The sequence below is a fragment of the Triticum aestivum genome, chromosome 7B (assembly GCF_018294505.1).
Source record: "Triticum aestivum cultivar Chinese Spring chromosome 7B, IWGSC CS RefSeq v2.1, whole genome shotgun sequence".
In the NCBI taxonomy this organism is placed as follows: domain Eukaryota; kingdom Viridiplantae; phylum Streptophyta; class Magnoliopsida; order Poales; family Poaceae; genus Triticum; species Triticum aestivum.
In genome coordinates, this window is record NC_057813.1 from 744,166,454 (window position 1) to 744,182,180 (window position 15,727).

Below are 15,727 nucleotides of genomic sequence, written 5' to 3' on the forward strand. Positions count from 1 at the left end.
ACTTGTCCACCGCGGCAAGTAAGTGAGTTAGGCCGCCTCGTGCTGTTTTGAATGGTCCCACCATGTCCAGGCCCAAAACCGCAAAGGGCCAGGCGATGGGGATAGTATTGAGTGCGGAAGCCGGCTGATGTGGCTTGGAGCGGAACATCTGGCACCCTTTGCACTTTTGGACTAATTCTTTGGCTTCTTCTAGGGCAGTTGGCCAGAAGAAACCGTGTCGAAAGGCTTTGGCGACGAGTGCTCTTGAGGCCTCATGGTGGCCGCACTCACCTTCATGGATGTCTCTGAGAATTGTTTGGCCTTGCTCTGGCTCGACACAACGCTGGTAGACACCAGTGACGCTGCGCCTGACCAGCTCTCTGTTGACTATGGTGTAAGCTGCTGCTCGGCGTTGTACTTGCTGAGCCAAGATTTCATCAATTGGCAGCTCTTTGCTCACTAGGAACTTGAGGATGGGCTGGGCCCATGAGGGTGCTGCTATTTCTTCAACTGCCAGTACTGCGACTTGGACAAGGGCGGCTGGGCTGGGAGGCGGCGGGTTGGAGTCTGCGGCCGCTTGCTGGATTGACGAAGTCCCCGGGCCGACTGGCGCAGTCCCCGGGCCGAGTTTTGGAGTCTTCGGACTGGTTGCCGCAGTCCCCGGGCCGGGTTCTGAAGTCCCCGGGCCGGCTTCGACTACGGCGTGCTTGGAGCTGTCTGTAAGAATTTTCGTGCCGTCTGCTGGGGCTCTTGAGTCGGATCCGACTTCTTCGGGAGGAGCCGGCACGAAAATGGAGTCTGATTCCAGTGAAGGCTTGATAGACGGCTTGAGGAGGCGCCGAAGGGCGCCACCAGATGGTATTGCTTGGTGGGTGGAGCCGATTCGTGTCAGGGCGTCTGCTTGGTCGTTGTCATTCCTTGGCACATGGAGGAATTCGCACCCCTTGAAATATCCGCTGAGTTGCTGCACAAGGAAGCGGTAGCTCACCATGTTTGCATCCTTGGCGTCCCAATCGCCAGATGACTGCTGGACCACTAAGTCGGAGTCGCCATAACACATGATCCGGCGAATGCTAAGTTATTTGGCAAGCCGGAGCCCGTGAATGAGCGCCTCGTACTCAGCGACGTTGTTGGAGGTGGCGAAGTGGATCTGCAGTGCATATCTGAGCTTGTCGCCCTTGGGGGAAGTGAGGACAACGCCGGCTCCCAAGCCGGTGCGCATCTTGGAGCCATCGAAATGCATCCGCCAATGGGTGGAGTCGGGCGCTGGCGGCAGGTACTGGGTCTCGGCTCAGTTGACAAAGAAGTCGGCCAGTGCTTGCGACTTGATGGCGGTGCGGGGCTGGTAGTAGATGGTGTAGGGAGCCAGGTCGGTGGCCCATTTGGCCACTCGGCCAGAAGCATCTCGGCTTCCGATGATCTCGGCTAGTGGGGCTGTGCAAACCACAGTGATTGGATGCTCCTGGAAGTAAGGCTTCAATTTCTTGGTGGCAAAGCGCACACCGTAGCACATCTTCTGGTAGTGGGGGTAGTTCTGCTTGGAGGCTGACAGTACTTCGCTCAGGTAATATACCGGCCTCTGGACAGGTAGCGCCTTGCCTTCCTCCTTGCGCTCAACTACAATAACTGTGCTGACTACCCGGCTGGTGGCGGCAATGTATAGGAGCATGGGCTCTTTAGGGGTCGGAGCCGCCAGCACAGGGGAAGTAGTCAACATTTTCTTCAACTGGAGAAACGCTTCGTCCGCCTTGGGGTTCCACTCAAAAAAGGTCGTCTTCTTCATGAGCTGGTATAAAGGGAGCCTTCTCGCCCAGCCGACTGATGAAACGGCTGATGGACGCCAAGCAGCCGGTGAACTTTTGCACATCTAGCAGTCGTCTGGGTACCTTCATCCTCTCGATGGCCTTGATCTTTACAGGATTGCACTCTATGCCGCGTTCAGAGACCAGGAAGCCAAGGAGTTGGCCGGCTGGTACTCCAAAGACGCATTTCTCAGGGTTGAGCTTGATCTGGAATCGGCGCAGGTTCTCAAAGGTTTCCTTGAGGTCTTCCAGCAATATTCCACGCTTTTCCGTCTTCACCACCACATCATCCACGTAGACGTGGGTGTTTCTGCCGAGTTGCTTGAGGAGGCACTTTTGCACGCAACGCTGAAAGGTGGCGCCGGCATTCCTCAAGCCAAACGTCATGGTAAGGTAGCAGAAGGCTCCAAACGGCGTGATGAAGGCGGTCTTTAGTCTGTTAGCCGGGTTCAGCTTGATCTGGTGATATCCAGAATATGCATCTAAGAAACTCAACAGCTCGCATCCGGCTATGGAGTCTATCACCTGATCAATTCTTGGTAGAGCGAATGGGTCTTTGGGGCATGCTTTATTGAGGCTTGTGTAGTTGATACACATCTGCCATTGCTTGTTCTTCTTCAGCACCAGGACCGGGTTCGCCAACCACTCTGGGAAAAATACTTCCATAATGAAGCCGGCTGTCAGGAGCCGGGCTATCTCTTCTCCAACAACTCTTCTCTTTTCTTCTGACAGGAGGCGTAAGGGCTGCCTGACGGGCTTCACGTCAGACCGGACATGTAACTTGTGCTCGGCGAATTCCGTCGGTACACCTAGCATGTCTTTAGGGGACCATGCAAAGATGTCTCGATTCTCATGGAGGAAATCGACGAGCTCGCCTTCCTATTTGCTGTCAAGGTTTGCACCTATGACAGCGTACCTCTCTGGGTGCTCCGGGTCCAAGGGTATCTTCTTCGTTTCTTTGGCCGGCTTGAACGATCCTTCAGCTTCCGACTCCTTGGGGTCGGGCGACATCTCGGGCTGCTTGCCGTCCATCGCCACAACCCGATCAAGAAGCCGCTTCTCAGCTGCGATCACCAAGGACTCGGCCAGCCGACTGCTTTTGGCCGCGCAAGCGGACGACTTTCTGTAGTCGCCGGCTACAGTTAGAATCCCCTTGGAACTCGGCATCTTCATCTTGAGGTAGGCATAGTGGGGGACCGCCATGAACTTGGCCAAAGTAGGTCGGCCAAGCAACGCATGGTACGGGCTTTCGAGGTCCACCACTTCAAACCAAACTGGCTCTTGGCAGAAATTATCTTTGTCCCCAAAGAGGACATCTATCAGGATCTTGCCGATTGGCGAGCAGGAAAGGCCAGGAACAATGCCGTGGAACACAGTCCGGCTGCCCTGAAGCTGTCTTTGCTTGATTCCTAACTTCTCCATGGTATCCTTGTACAGGATGTTGATACTGCTGCCTCCGTCTATCAGCACTCGCGAGAAACGAGCGACCCGCCTATCTGTGGCGAGTGTGGCGCCTAAGACCTGGGCATAGGAGCCAGGATTCGGCATCACCTCTGGGTGATCAGCTCTGATCCAACTGATAGGCCTCTCGAACTAGTGCATGAACTCTGGAGTGCTCGACACGACTGCGTTCACGTCTTGCTACTGCAGCCGCCTGCTGCGTCGATCGTCAGCCACACTGGTGAACACCAATTAGGCTCCATGCTCTTCTGGGTACTCGTCTTGTACTGCACCGACTGGCCTGACAGCCGGCTGCTGGGGCGGCGGTGGAGGCGGCGGCCCAGCAAACGGGGGAGGCAGGAGGCTGTCTCCCTTGGCGATTCTGGTGAGCCAGTGGCATTTCCGGGTGGTGTGGTTCGACGGCTTCGCGCCGCTGTGGAACTTGCAGGGGCCATCTAGGGTCTGCTCGTAGGAGAAGGCCGGCAACCAGTTGGACTTGCCGCCTTTCTGTCGCTTGGCCGGAGGCTGCTCCTCCGGCTGTTGGTCTTCGACTGTCGCAACTTGCAGGCTGCTGGAAGCCGGCTGTGGGGATTTTCGCTTGTGGTCGTTATGCTGTTGCCGTCGACTAGCGTCTCCAGCCGGAGTTCTGGCAGCCTAAGGGGCGACTTTGCCAGTCGTGCTAACTTGAATCTCCGCCTTCATGGAGGAGTCGGCCGTGGCGTATTTGTCTGCTATGATCAGCAGCTCGTTGAGGGTCTCTGGCTCGTCGCAGAGGAGCTTGTGCTTGAGGAGGGTGCCGTCTCTGCACCCGGCAGTGAAGTAATCGATAGCCTGCACCTCGTGCACGCCCTCGCAGGAGTTCCGAAGCTCGGCCCAGCGCGTGAGGTAGTCACGAGTTGACTCATCGAGCCCTTGCACGCACAAGGAAAGTTGGCGAGGCTTGGGAGGTCGCTTGTACATGCTCGTGAAGTTGCGGACGAAGGCTTCGGTGAAGTCGACCCAGCTGTTGATGTTGTGGGACTTCAGGCTGTTCAACCATGTTGGGCCGTGCCCTGGAGCATGAGTGGAACGTACTTTACGGCAACACGCTTGTTGCCATTTGCTATGTTGACGGCCGTAGAGTAGTCAACTAGCCAGTCCTCCGGCTTCACGGAGCCGGTTTACTTGGGCGTGTCTCGGGGGAGCGTGAACCCTTTGGGAAAGGACTCATCTCGGATGCTAGGTCTGAAATAGGGAGGACCCAACTCGTCTTCTTCTTCCAGCACCAGGGATCGATGGAGTCGGTCGATCCGGTGGCGGGCGTCATTTTCTCCGACTCCCTCTCGGCGGCCAAGGCGGTCGCCGAGAGTCGGATGCTCAACAGGTGGCAGGGAGACTCGCCTTTCTTTGCGAGGAGGAGGAGGCAGATAGTCGTCCCGCCGTTCTACTGCTTTGGGGCGGTCGTCTTGGTCGCGCTCGATGGTGATGCGAGTCCGGCTGTGGCTGACAGCCGGATCCTTGTCTTTCTTTCCGCATACACCGCCAGTTGGCATCCGAGACGTCGCACCTTGATCTCGGCGGGGAGGCAAGTCGTCGTTTTGTCGTTGTGGCGCCTCCGTGCGGCAGCCGGCTTCATTCTACGTGGCAGCCGCGTCGAGGAGCTGCTGAACTTGCTCCGTCATCAGGCGGCGCTCTTCCCCTTCGAAGTTGTCTAGCTCATCTGCTGCCGCCTGGGTGGCACGGATGTTCTCCACAGGCATGGCGTACACAGGGCGATTGGCCCCGAAAAGGTTGGTGATGGCTGCGCCACGCTGCCGAACCGCGCCAAGGCGGCTAGGCCCGGTTGGGGCCGGCGAGCCGCCCACAGCGCGATTGTCACACCCTAGCTAGTTCATGCATTAGAGTGTTGCATCATGTCTATTTTTCTCAACAGAAACTTGAAATGGGGATGACAGAACCCCCAGCCCCCTCTGAAACCAACTAGGGTTTACTAAAAATATTTTTCAATGAACCTGAAATGCCTTCTAAAATGTCCATCATTTTTGTCTTGGTTCAGAACCTCTGCCAAAAGTGGTGCTCAATTTTCTAGGTCATCCTAAGGTTTTTGAATTAAATCATAAGTATTTGAGTTTGGGCATTTAAATTATATAAATTATTTTAAATGCTCAAATAATCCCAAACTAAAATGTTCCATGCTGGATATATTCCAGTTAGTGGCCATAAGCAGTTTGGTGACTTTTAGAGTTGCCTAGGTATTTTTAGAAAGTCCACAAACTTACAAAAAAATAGAAAAGGAAAAATCAAAGAGGAGCAGAGGCTTACCTAGCGCCCACCTGGCAAGCCCACCTGCCGGCCCAGCCCAGCAGCCGCTCCAGTGAGCTGCTTGCCTTCGCCAGGCAGGCAGGCAGGTGCTCGACGGCGGCACCAGCGCGCGCCACGCAGCTGCCCGTCGCCCTGCTTCCTCCTCTCGCCGCCCTGCTGGCCTGGATGAGCTCCACGTCGTGCCCCGAACCCCCTGGACACCGCACTCGCTCACCTGCCTCTCTCCCTCGCTCTCCCACGCCATGGCCGACGCCACCGCAGCCGCACCGTCGCCGTAGTCGCGCTCTCCGTCGTTCTTGCGCCGTGCCGTCGTGCCCAGGAGCTCCGCCGCCCTCCTCTCCTTCGAGCTAGCCGAGCCCCGAGCGCTCACTTGCCCCGAGGCCTCTGCACCGACCTCGTCCGATCCACCATCGCCGGAGATCCCCTTCGCCGTCGCCGCCGCACCAGCTCGTCCCCGACCGCGCCGTCTAGTTCCTCGAGATCGCCGTGAGCCCAGCTACCTCTCCCCCCCTTTCCTTTTTTGCTCTCGATCCCCGTAGCGACTGCACGAAGCTCACCCGCACGCTCCGCCGTGGAGCTCGTCGCCGACGTGACTCCGGCCACCCACTGGCCACACCACCGTGTCCAACGCACTCACCGCACCCGCAGGAACCCGTAGCACCACTCCACGAGCCTCGCCGTGTTCCGTAGCCTCGAGTTCGACCTCACCCGAACTCCGGCGACCACCAAAGTCGTCGCCGGCGCCGTTTCCGGCCACCCCGAGCTCAACCAATGCCACCAAGAGCTGCGGCTTGCTCCCAGCTACACGTAGATGCCCTCCGCCGCTCATTTGGTCGCCGAAATGCACAAAACCACTCTCGCCGCCCCGTTCGGCCTCGCCGGCGGCTAAACGCCGGTGAGTTGACCCTGCTGACCCCTCGTTTGACCACGGGTGGGCCCAGTTTGACCCCCCTGGGTCAATGACAGGTGGGGCCCAGCCCTATTAACTAATCAGGATTAGTTTTAATTAATATTTAGCTAAACTAATTACACTGACACATGGGACCCACTAGTCAGGGTTGACCTGGACTGTTCCGTTGACCGCTGACGTCATCCTGACGTAATGCTGACGCAGTAATTTATTTACTGGAATTATTATTACACAGGAAATTCTAGTAAATACCACAAACTTTAAAAAATCATAGAAATTAAGCTGTAACTCCAAATGCAAAGTTTTATATATGAAAAATGATCAGAAAGATCCAATCTACCCATCTGTACTAGTTTCATGCATGTTTAAGCAAGCTAACCTGATGTTTAGTGCAGAACAAGATAAAGCACTTAAAAGGGCCATTTATGAGTTTGAAACTTGAATCTTTGGTTCAAACTGGTTCAAACCCATCTGGTCTTAGTTGCATTAGCCCAATACACTCATTTTGCCATGTCTCATGCATGCATCATATTGTTGCATATTGTTTGGTGATGTTTGTGTATCGGTGCTCTTTGCGGTAGGTTCTGCCTCCGAGGAGTACCACGATTACCCTAACGAAGAACAATATCAGTGCATCGACCCATCAGGCAAGCAACCAACCATTTGATCATATCGATACAATCCCATGTTCTCGCTTCTGCTCTCTTTTACTGCATTAAGACAACACCTTTCAAACTGCTGTGTGCTATGGTAGTTGAACCCATTTCCTCCGCATGACCTGTCATTGCCACAGTAACTAGATGAAACCCACTAGCATGTGTAGGAGTTGATTGAGCCATATGTATGTGTTGTTCCTACCTTGCTATGCCTGCTATGCTTAGAGCCGTGTCAGGTCTGGTTCATCTGGGTGATGGGCTAGAGTGAAATGATCATGCCGGTAATGAGAGTGATGTGGTGAACACGATTTGGTAAAGGTATCGATGAAAGGCCATGTAGGAGTACATGGTGGGTTGTTTCATTGAAGCCGACCTTAAGCACTGAGATCTGTATGTGTGATTTAAGATTCAGCTACTACCATGCATTGGGCCCTGAAATATGACCCTGCTCGACTTCTTATTCACCCTAGTCCTCTGTCCAGGAGTTGCAAGTAGTTTCTGGTGTTTGTAGCTTACTGGAGGCCGTGGGCAGCGCTGACCCGCGGGGTGGGCTGTGATGCGGTAGGTACGTGGCCGGGAATACTGGGCACCCGTTAGGTGTCTCGGAACCCTGTACACATTGTTTGGGGACGTATGTGGAACCCCGGCCGGACTCCCTGCAGATGGAACCTGAATAGGCGATAAACCTGAACTAGAGACTTAGGTGTTTAGGTAGGTCGTGGTCTACACCCACGTCGGCTTTCGCTTGAAGTCTGCCGAGCACATGTCGTGTGCAGATGCTAAGTGGTGGAAACATGTATGAAGAAGTACACCCCTGTAGGGTTAACATGATCTATTCGAATAGCCGCGTCCGCGGTAAAGGACTACTTGGTTGCCTATACAGTTCATAGACAAGTAAATGGATACTACTAAAAATCTCAAGATAAGCGTGAGTGCCGAGGATGGCTCTTCTGTAGGATGACGGAGGTGGATTCTCGGTGGAGTATTGAAGTGGTGTGTAGTGGACTCGTGTGCGCAAAACCATTTCAAGTTTGTGTCTCATAGGATAGCTTAGCCAAGAGTCAAAGCTGGCTTGCTGCAATAACCCCACCAACCCTTCTTGATAATGTGCATGTATGTAGGATCTGATGTAAGTCTTGCTGAGTACCTTTGTACTCATGTTGCTTTAATTTACATTTTTCAGAAGACGCTGCAACCCCTTCTGATGGGTTCTTTGTAGATGTTGACATCGATGAGTAGACTGAGGCCCAGGTGGTGATCCTGAGCTTGTGAAGGACCATGTAGTATAGCCAGGCTTTCCCAAGCCTCTTTTATTTTACTAGTTGTCTGTACTCAGACAAGTTACTTCCGCTATTGGCTTGTATGTCTGTATGACTTGAATGCTGGGTCGTGTGACCCGTACTTGTGTGTATGATATGTATGGCTCCCTGAGCCTTTAAATAAAGTACTTGTGTTGTAGAGTCATGTTGTGATGCCTTGTTGTATTTGCACATATCGAGCATATTGTGTGTATGATTGAAATTCTTGGTATGTGTGGGGTCTGACTATCTAGTTGTTTATTCTTAGTAGCCTCTCTTACCGGGAAATCTCTCCTAGTGTCTCCACTGAGTCTTGGTAGCTTGCTACTGCTCCGGAACACTTAGGTTGGCCGGCATGTGTCCTTCTTCGTTCCTGTGTCTGTCCCTTCGAGGAAATGTCACGTGATGGATACCGGAGTCCTATTAGCCTGCTACAGCCCGGTTTACCGGAGTCCTGCTAGCCCAGTGCTATAGCCCGGATTCACTTGCTGATGACCGACACGTTCGATGCTGGGTCATGGATGCCTGTCCCTGTAAGTCTGTGCCACTTTGGGTTTACGACTAGCCATGTCAGCCTGGGCTCCTTACCATATGGATGCTAGCGACACTATCATATACGTGTGCCAAAAGGCGCAAACGGTCCCGGGCAAAGGTAAGACGACACCCGTGGGAATACCGTGCGTGAGGCCGCAAAGTGATATGAGGTGTTACATGCTAGATCGATGTGGCATCGAGTCGGGGTCCTGACAGCGATCCATCTCACGCTGGTAGGCTTCTGACAGGCATCTCAAGCTTGCCAGCTTCTTCACGCCTTCGACGAGCTGAAGGCGGCGCGCCTCCAGCGTCTCGGCGTCGGCGTCTCACGGAATGGGCGCGGTCAGGTCTTGCAGAGCCGTGTCGAGTGGATCATGAGCTCCTTCGCCGGAACGCTCGCCGTGATCGAGGACGAGAACCTCCGTGACGGTGCTTCCGCCACTCTCCGCGCAAGGGAGCGGCTCGTCATAGACCACCATGTTGGTGGGGAACGCGTCAAGCGACGCGGTGTCGGAGTCGACCAGCGTCGGGTCGGTGGAGCCTATGGATTCCAGGTCCACGGCAGGCTCGCCGGCGACGTGGAGTTGGTCAAGGAGGCCCGCGAGGAGGCTCTCGAGGCCACTCGTGTCTGCGTCGGATGTAGGCTCGTCGGAGAGGCGAACCTCGCCGACAAGTTCGGCGAGGTAGCTGGCCGCGCAGGCGATCTCAGCACCGTGCAGCGCGTCGGCGCAGACTCCGTCTGGCGTGCCGGGCTGGCTGCGCTCGCCAGGGAGGAATAGGGTTCCCGTCCAGAGCAGGTCTCCGGACGAAGGTGCACCTCGCCCCATTGGTGGGCGCCAAATGTCGGGGGTTGGGTGCGACATATGCCAAGGGATGGCTTATCATGGTGGGAGTGAGTAGAACGTCGCCGGTGCCCGGAAGCGAGATGAGGCGAAGACATGCACGCCGGCGGATCTTACCCAGCTTCAGGGCTCTCCAAGGAGATAACACCCCTACTACTGCTCTGCGGGTCTCCGCATGATCACTATGGCAAGGTGAATAAAAGATTGCTCCTAGAGCTGTTTTTGGAGGTCGGGGAAGGCAAGGCCAGCTCCCTCCTTCCTATATGATCGGGGTCTAGTGCTAAAGAAGCTCCCTCCCTTGCATGGGTGCCCCGGGGGGCTTATATAGGACCGCCCCCTAGGGATACAATGGTAATCTGGCTGGGCATGGGTCCCAGCCGTCTGTCTCTCAGGCCGCCGTCTTCTCCGCCGACTGCTAGGGCCTGCTGATTAGTGGGCCCCGCCGACAGGCCTGGTACTATAGTCGTGCCTCTAATGATGCTGGCTTGGTCATGGGGTCGTGGCAACAGTGCCGCCGCCTGGCGGACGATCACTGTCGCCATTCCCCGTCTTGTCTGGTTAATGGCGTGCGGGGCCCGTGGGAGGGGCCAGGCGACTCTAGGGGGCCGACTCCCAACGGGTCCGTCTTGGGGCGCTCTTGCCGTCTTCTGTACCCTCGCTGGCGGGCGGGTCCCGCCGTCTCTAGGCCGTACAAGTAGGTCGTCGTGGGAACAGTGCGCCGCCCACTGGGCTGAGGTCAGGGCAGGCATGGCAACAGTGCCGCGCCATGATGGAGATCTCCAGCGATACGGTGCACTGTAGCCATGCCAGCCCTTCGTAAGCGGGGTGGAGACGGCCATGCACTGACCGTACCCCGCCCCGCCCATCGTGGCGAAGGCAGGAGGTGATTGGAGTCGCGGGCCGACTCCCCATAGCCGGCCTCTCTGGAAGTCGTCAGCTAGAGTCAGCTTATCTGGAAGTCGTCCCTGGGATTCGGCCGCGGGGGGCAGTCAGTGGCCTTGTCGCCGACTTCTCAAAGGCGGCTCCTTATCGTGGGTTTTTGAGGGGCGCAGTCCGCCCCGATGTCTTGAAAGGTTCGGGGGCTCGGGTTAGCCTACCCGTGGCCCATTACTCCGACATACAGCCGGGTGACGTCTCCCATGCCTTGATCCAGCAAGGAGAGAGGGAGAGGTTGAGGAAGACTCCATCCAGCAGCATCACAATGGCGTGATGGTGATGGAGGAGCGTGGCAATCTTGCAGGGCTTCGCCAAACACTACGGGAGAGGAGAAGAAAGAGAGGTAGGGTTGCGCCAGGGAGAGGTGGAAACTCTTGTGTCTGCAGCCCAAAATACCTCAAGTATATATAGGGAGAGGGAGGGGGGTGCGCCCCCTCTAGGGTTCCCACCCCAAGGGGTGCGGCAACCCCAAATCCATCTAGGGTGGCGGCCAAGGGGGGGAGAGGGGGAAACTTGCCCCCCAAGCAAGGTGGGGAGCTCCCTCCCCAAACCCTAGGCGCCTTGGGCCCTTGTGGGGGGGGGGCGCACCAGCCCACCTGGGGCTGGTCCCCTCCCACACTTGGCCCATGCAGCCCTTTGGGGCCGGTGGCCCCACTTGGTGGACCCCCAGGACCCTCCCGGTGGTCCCGGTATGTTACCGATAACACCCGAAACTTTTCCGGTGCCCAAAACAAGACTTCCCATATATAAATCTTTACCTCCGGACCATTCCGGAACTCCTCTGACGTCCGGGATCTCATCCGGGACTCCGAACAACATTCGGTAACCACATACAAACTTCCTTTATAACCCTAGCGTCATCGAACCTTAAGTGTGTAGACCCTACGGGTTCGGGAACCATGCAGACATGAGCGAGACGTTCTCCGGCCAATAACCAACAGCGGGATCTGGATACCCATGTTGGCTCCCACATGTTCCACGATGATCTCATCGGATGAACCACGATGTCAAGGACTCAATCAATCCCGTATACAATTCCCTTTGTCTAGCGGTATTGTACTTGCCCGAGATTCGATCGTCGGTATGCCGATACCTTGTTCAATCTCGTTACCGACAAGTCTCTTTACTTGTTTCGTAACACATCATCCCGTGATCAACCCCTTGGTCACATTGTGCACATTATGATGATGTCCTACCGAGTGGGCCCAGAGATACCTCTCTGTCACACGGAGTGACAAATCCCAGTCTCGATTCGTGCCAATCCAACAGACACTTTCGGAGATACCCGTAGTGTACCTTTATAGCCACCCAGTTACATTGTGACGTTTGGTACACCCAAAGCATTCCTACGGTATCCGGGAGTTGCACAATCTCATGGTCTAAAGAAAAGATACTTGACATTAGAAAAGCTTTAGCATACGAACTACACGATCTTTGTGCTAGGCTTAGGATTGGGTCTTGTCCATCACATCATTCTCCTAATGATGTGATCCCGATATCAACGACATCCAATGTCCATGGTCAGGAAACCGTAACCATCTATTGATCAACGAGCTAGTCAACTAGAGGCTTACTAGGGACATGGTGTTGTCTATGTACCCACACATGTATCTGAGTTTCCTATCAATACAATTATAGCATGGATAATAAACGATTATCATGAACAAGGAAATATAATAATAACTAATTTATTATTGCCTCTAGGGCATATCTCCAACAAGAAGGAGCTGGCTACTTTATAGAATGACCCCCAGAGAACCGTGCCATCACATGCAGAGACAAAGATTTCTGATCGTCTTGTTGAGCTTTATCACATGGAGGAAATAATGCAGAGGCAACACTCGCGCGTCGACTGGCTTACTACGGGGGACAGAAACACCAAGTTCTTTCAACGGAGGGCAAGCATGAGTCGACGGAAGAATATGATCAAATCCCTGCAGCGCTCGGATGGTACTTCAACTGATGATCCGGCGGAGATGGCCTCGATAACTAATGAGTTTTATAAAAACTTACTCACGTCAGTGGGAACATCAGGAATGGACACGGTGCTGGACGCAGTTCCCGCCAAGGTCACCCCGGATATGAACTTGATGCTCACCACTCCTTATAGCCGGGACAAGGTGAAAACTGCCCTCTTCCAAATGTATCCAACGAAGGCTCCGGGGCCAGATGGATACCTGACGCATTTTTCCAATGACATTGGGAACTGTGTGGTGGCGAGGTAACTGATGTGGTGCTTCGCATTTTGCATGGAGAGGAAGATCCGGAGGCTATCAATGAGACGATCCTTGTTTTGATTCCAAAGGTAAAAGACCCCTCTGACTTGTCACAGTTTAGACCCATTAGCTTATGCAATGTTTTATATAAGATTGCCTCAAGGTGCTATCCAACAGATTGAAACAGATTTTGCCTGATATCATCTCAGAAGAGCAGTCTGCGTTTGTCCCTGGTCGTTTGATCACGGATAACATCATAACAGCCTATGAATGCCTGCATTTCATGAAAAGGAACAAGGCCCAACGGAATAGATATTGTGCCGTAAAATTGGATATGATGAAGGCCTATGACCGTGTTGAGTGGAACGACCTTGAGGCTATCATGACCAAGTTGGGATTTGCAACTACTTGGGTAGCCTCAATCATGAGGATGGTGACTTCAGTAAAATTTTCTGTCCTCTTTAATGGAAACAAGCTTGAGGAATTCACACCATCCAAAGGGATCCGTCAGGGAGACCCAATTTCTCCATACTTGTTTTTGATTGCAGCAGAGGGCCTTTCGTGCCTCTTAAAAACCCAAGATGAATCATCGCACCTCGATGGCATCCGAGTGGCTCCAACGGCACCGCCGGTAAGCCACTTGCTTTTTGCAGATGATAGCCTGCTGTTTATTAAAGCCAGTTCAGATGGAGCAAACCAGTTGTCTTCCTTGATGGAAAGTTATTGCATTGCCTCAGGCCAGAGAATAAACTTAGCAAAGTCTTCAGTGTTTTTCAGCAAGGGCATCCCGAACACGCTGAAATCGGAGGTAAAAACATTTTGAATATTCCAAATGAATCTCTTTCTGACAGATATTTGGGTATGCCCACTGACGTGGGAGCAAGCAAAAATGGAGCCTTCAAATTTCTTAAAGATAGAGTATGGAGCAAGGTTAAGGGGTGGATGGAAAAACTATTATCAGCCGGAGGAAAAGAGGTTTTGATTAAGTCCGTTGCATAAGCGGTTCCCGTTTACTCTATGTCATGTTTTAAGCTCCCATGAGGCCTATGTGAACATATCAATACGCTCATCAGAAAGTTTTGGTGGGGTAGCAAGGAGGGGAAACGGAAAGCGAGTTGGGTTTCATGGAGCACTATGACCATGCCAAAATTCTGCGGTGGATTGGGATTCCGGGATATTGAGCTTTTCAACCTAGCTTTGCTAGCGAGACAAGCCTGGAGAGTCTTAATGGACCCGCGGTCCCTTAGCTCCCGAGTCCTCAAAGCAAAGTACCACCCTACAACGGATTTCTTGAGCGCCGAGCTGGGTTTGGCTCCCTCCCAAATCTGGCGAGCAATCATGGATGGACGAGAAGTGCTAAACCAGGGGTTAATACGGCGCATTGGGGATGGCCTAACCACGCATATCTGGAACCAAAACTGGCTACCACGCCCGGCTAATATGAGACCGATAGTGAGCAGAATAGAGAATCCACCTCAGGGGGTGAACGAACTAATATTGCCAGGTGCACAATGGGACCGCACGGCGATCTCAGAGATTTTTCTCCCAACAGACGCACAGGCGATTATGTCTATACCCTTGTGTACGAGACACATTGAGGACTTTTGGTCTTGGATCCATGAAAAGAATGGAGTTTTCTCCGTAAGATCTGCTTATCGCATGCTGGTTAACACCAAGATGAGGAGAGAAGCATGGCTAGAAGGCCGAGCCAATTCCTCAGATTTTGACCGGGACTCAAAGGCATGGCAGCAGTTATGGAAAGTTAATGTACCCCCCAAGGTGAAGATCTTTTTATGGAGGCTTGCTCAGCAATCTATCCCGACGGCAGACTTGCTACATCATCGAAATATGTCCACAAGCATATGGTGTGGCTTGTGCGGAGCAGAAGATTCATGGAAACACTCCTTACTACACTGCATAGTCGCCCGTTGTGTGTGGGCGCGGCAAGATCCGGAGCTAGTTGAGGCTTTGAACAACACAACGGAGCCGGCCGCGAAGAGATGGTTGTTTGCACTCTTGGATATGCTGTCGCCGACAGAGTTTACTCAGGTCACGGTCACCATGTGGGCGCTTTGGCACTCACAGAGACAGGCGCTGCATGAGAACATATTCCAGAGTCCTCTGTCAACGCATGGCTTCATCTCCAAGTATATCCGGGAAATCAAGGAATGCAAGCCCTCAGTGATTCGAGGAGTAGTGATCCCAAACCGGGTCCAGGTTCAGGCTAAATGGATACCTCCGCCGCCGGGAATGGCAAAGATCAGAGTTGATGGAGCAACAGCGAGGGATACTCTTGATGGTACGTTCAGCGCAGTATGCAGGGATGATACATGAGTTTTCCTAGGAGCCTCAGTTATTAAGATTCCAGGAGTGGTGGATCCAGCTACTCTGGAAGCCTTGGCGTGTCGGGAGGCGCTTCCCCTAGTGTTGGACTTGGATCTTCCACGGCTTGTTATTGCTTCGGACTGCCAGGGTGTAATCAGGGACATCAAAGAAGGCACAGGAGGATTATATGCTAGTACTATCAAGGAGATCAAGGAGACGGCACAGGATTTTGATCAATGCACCTTCATCTTTGAGGGCAGATCGTCGAATATTGAGGCACATAGTCTCGCTAAACATGCTTTCGGACTAGACTATGGGCGCCATGTTTGGCTTATAAATCCACCAGACATTCATTGTATTCCTATAAACTTTTATGATCAATAAAGTGTGTTTAGTCTAAAAAAAATTCACTCAAAAAAAGTGCCAGTAAGCAATATGCATTCCACCCTTCCCTCAATTAAGGGAAGTGCATTCCACTTAAAAAGGAA